General features: G+C 37.0%; 1 non-coding gene across 1 annotated transcript; it reads right to left on the bottom strand.

Annotated features, from left to right (window-relative positions):
* Window positions 1-3958: 3958 nt before the first annotated feature.
* LOC111759418 (U6 spliceosomal RNA) lies at window positions 3959-4065 on the bottom strand. Its single transcript, XR_002793407.2, has one exon. It is a non-coding gene; the product is annotated as a U6 spliceosomal RNA (small nuclear RNA).
* Between the last annotated feature and the right edge of the window lie 287 nt (window positions 4066-4352).

Genomic DNA, 4352 nt, shown 5'->3' with positions numbered 1-4352 from the left:
AAAAGTTGATTCTTTCAGAAGATCAACAAAATCGACAAACCCTTAGCTAGACTGACAAAGAAAAAAGAAGATGCAAATAAATGAAATCAGAAATGAGAGGGAAACATTACCACTGACCCAACAGATATATGAGAGAACAAAGAGGACACTATGAACAAATGTATGCCAAAAAACTAGAAAATGTACAGGAGATGGACAAATTTCTAAAAACACACAAACCACCTACAGTGGACCTTGAAGAAACAGAAGATCTCAACAAACCAATCACAAGTGAAAAGATTGAAACAGTCATCCAAAACCTCTGAAAGGTGAAAAGTACAGGACCAGATGGCTTCACAGGTGAATTCTATGAATTAAGCTCTTCCAAAAAAAAAAACAGGAAAAAAATGCTACTGAACTCATTCTATGAATTCAACATCACCCTAATACCAAAAACTAGATAAAGATACTGCAAAAAAGGAAGATGACAGACCAATATCTCTAATGAATATAGATGCAAAAATCCTCAACAAAATACTTGCAAACAGAATTCAAAAGCACATTAAAAGAATTATATGCCACAATTAAGTGGGTTTTATCCCAAGTATGCAGAGGTGGTTCGACACAAGAAAATCAGTTAGTGTAATAAACCATATTGATAAACTGAAGAAGAAAAACCACATGATCCTCTCAATGGATGCAGAAAAGACATTTCACAAAACATAGCACTCTTTCTTGATGGGGGAAAAAAACCACTCCCACAGATAGAAATAGAAGGAAAAGTGCATATATGAAAAGCTGGCATTGTACTCAATGGTGAAAGACTGAAAGCTTTCCCACTGAGATCAGGAACAAGACAAGGATGCCAACTCACTATTATTATTCAATATTGTGCTAGAAGTTCTAGGTAGAGCAATTAGGCTAGAAAAAGAAATAAAAGGCACCCAAAGAGAAAAGGAATAAGTAAAACTTTCACTATTTGCTGATGACATGATCCTATATCTATAAAACCCTGAAAAATCCACAATAAAATGACTAAAATTAATAGACAAGTTCAGCAAAGTGGTGGGATACAAACTTAATACTCAAAAATCAATAGCATTTCTGTACACTACTGATGTGCAATCTAAGGAAGAAATCAGAAAAAAAGTTCTACTCATAATAGCAACTGAAACAATCAAATATTTAGGAATAACTTAACCAAAGACATAAAAGACCTGTATTCAGAAAACTACAAAACATTGCTAAAAAGAAGTTGAAGAAGACTTAAATAAATGGAAGGACATTCCGTGTTCATGGACTGTAAGACTAAATATCGTTAAGATGTCAATTCTACCCAAACTGATTTACAGCTTCAACATAGTCCCAATAAAAATCCCAACAGTTTCTTTTGCAGAAATCAAAAAGCCAATAATCAAATTTATTTGGAATGGTAAGGGGCCACGAATAGCCAAAAATTGATTGACCAATGGAACTGAATTGAGAACTCAGAAATTGACCCTCACATCCACAGTCAAGCGATTTTTGACAAGGCTGTCAAGCCCTCCCAGCTGGGCCAGAACAGTCTATTCAACAAATGGTGCTGGGAGAACTGGATAGCCATATCCAAAAGACAAAAAGAAGAGCCCTTTCTCACACCTTATATAAAAATTAACTCAAAATGGATTAAAAATTTAAATGTAAAAACAACACCCATAAAACTCCTAGAATAAAATGTAGGAAAACATCTTCAAGATCTTGTGATACGTGATAGTTTCTTAAACCTTATGCTGAAGCACATGCAACAAAAGAGGAAATAGATACATGGGACCTCCTCAAAATTACTTTTGCACCTCAAAGGACTTTGTCAAAAGGGTGAAAGGCAGCTGACTCAATGGGAGAAAATATTTGTCAATCACATATCCGATAAGGGTTTGATATCCATGATATATAAGGAGATTATACAACTCAACAATATAAAGACAAAGTATCCAATCAAAAAATGGGCAAAAGACTTGAAAAGACAACTGTCCAAAGAAGAAATGCAAATGGTGAAGAAACATGAAAAAATATTCAACATCACTAGTGATTCAGAAAATGCAAATCAAGGGAAACGGACTTTGGCCCAGTGGTTAGGGCGTCCGTCTACCATATGGGAGGTCCGCGGTTCAAGCCCCGGGCCTCCTTGACCCCTGTGGAGCTGGCCATGCGCAGTGCTGATGCGCGCAAGGAGTGCCTTGCCACGCACTTGCGTGGGGGAGCCCCCCGCGCAAGGAGTGCGCCCGTGAGGAAAGCCGCCCAGCGTGAAAAGAAAGAGCAGCCTGCCCAGGGTGAAAAGAAAGAGCAGCCTGCCCAGGAATGGCACCGCCCACACTTCCCGTGCCGCTGATTGGAAAACTGTAAATGTTGGAGAGGATGTAGAGAGATCAGAACACTTATTCACTGCTGATAGGAATGTAGAATAGTACAGCCACTGTAGAGGACTGTTTGGCAGTTTCTAACAAAGTTAAATACAGACTTGCCGTGGGACTTGGCAATACCATTGCTAGGTATATACCCAAAAGAACTGAGAGCAGTGACATGAATAGATATCTGCACACCAATGTTCATATCAACATTATTCATGATAGCCAAAAGTTGGAAACAACACAGATGATGAATGGGTAAATAAATTGTGGGGTATACACATAATAGATTATTATGCAGCATTAAGAAGAAATGAAGTCATGAAACATATAACAACATGGATGAACCTGGAGGACGTTATGTTGAGTAAAACAAACCAGACAGAAAAGGACAAATGCTATATGATTGCACTATTATGAACTAAATATATTACATGAAATATAAATATATTATGTGAAATATGAATATGGGAAGAATTGCATACATAAGACTATTTTCCTTTGAAGCTATACAAACGTCTAAGTTAATAGTACAAAATGTTAATATCAGACAAAAAATCATACTAAGTGAAGGAGACAAGACAGAGTACTATATATTATATGATTCCATATATAAAAATGTAAATGTAAATCAATTTATAAAGATGAAAGGAGATTACTGGTTATATTGGTCTGAGGAAGGATTGCTAAGTAGTATGGAGTCTCTCTTTTTGGAGTAATGAAATTGTCCTAAAATTTTTGAGATGTTGAATGTACAACATTGTGATTACACTAAAAGCCATTGATTATACACTTAGGATAGAACAGCCAGAAAGAGCAGCAGCTATGTACATGGGGGAAGCATAGAGAGATTGAGAGGTGAGGAATTAGCTTGTTTATCTGTCTGGTTTTTGTTTATTATTATTGAAATAATGAAAATGTTCTAATAATGATTAAAGTGATGAACACACAATTATGTGATTATAGCAAATACCATTGATTGTACACTTTGGATGAATTGCATGCTTATTAATATGTACCAATAAAATATATTTGTTAAAACAAAAGATGACTTTTCCTGGAAAGGAAGTGGTTTGCTTCTGCTACGTTCCTACTCTAGGTTCCGTTTGGGACCATTTTAAACTAAATTCATCACTTGAGATATTTTTGGGGCCATCAGGTTGTGGCAATTTGGCTTGCAAATATGTTTGCTCAAGGGTTGGATGTCATTCAGAGTTCTCAAAGATGGATTTGTTTTTTGTTTTTCTTTTGCTTACTCAGCATCAAAACACCTTTTCTATTAGTAACTGAATATGTAGGAATATGCAGTTCATCTTTACACCAAAGTTGTAGCCACTTGGAGCCCCAACTTTTTTTTTTTAATTCATTTTTTTAAAATATTACATTAAAAAAATATGAGTTCCCATTCAACCCCACCGCCCCCACCCCCCCACTCCCCCCACAGCAACACTCTCTCCCATCATCATGATACATCCATTGCATTTGGTAAGTACATCTCTGGGCATCACTGCACCTCATGGTCAATGGTTTACATCATAGCCCAAACTCTCCCACGTTCCATCCAGTGGGCCCTGGGAGGAACTACAATGTCCGGGAAAAATATGGAACGCTTCACGAATTTGCATGTCATCCTTGCGCAGGGGCCATGCTAATCTTCTCTGTATCGTTCCAATTTTAGTATATGTGCTGCCAAAGCAAGCACGAGCCCCAACTTTTTATCATGGGTGGGCCTTGGGCTGTGGCTTTGACTTTGGCTTTGGTTCCCAAGGTAGCCCACATTGGGTATTTCCTTTACCTCTCGGTTTCCTGCTTTCATTTAAATTCTGACCTGCTAATTTCTTGGTCTCTTGTCACTTCTTCAATGCTTTAAGAAATAATTTTCTTAACATTATTTAGCATTTTAAAGTGTTTTCAGTAACAGTGTTGATCCAAATGATTTAGACTGCCACAGTCTGGGAAACACTTAGTAGGGTTGTTTTCAGTTGCATA

Source organism: Dasypus novemcinctus, chromosome 3, assembly GCF_030445035.2.
Source record: "Dasypus novemcinctus isolate mDasNov1 chromosome 3, mDasNov1.1.hap2, whole genome shotgun sequence".
Taxonomy (NCBI): Eukaryota; Metazoa; Chordata; class Mammalia; order Cingulata; family Dasypodidae; genus Dasypus; species Dasypus novemcinctus.
The sequence above is the reverse complement of the archived record's forward strand: the minus strand, read 5'-3'. Positions and strand labels throughout refer to the sequence as shown.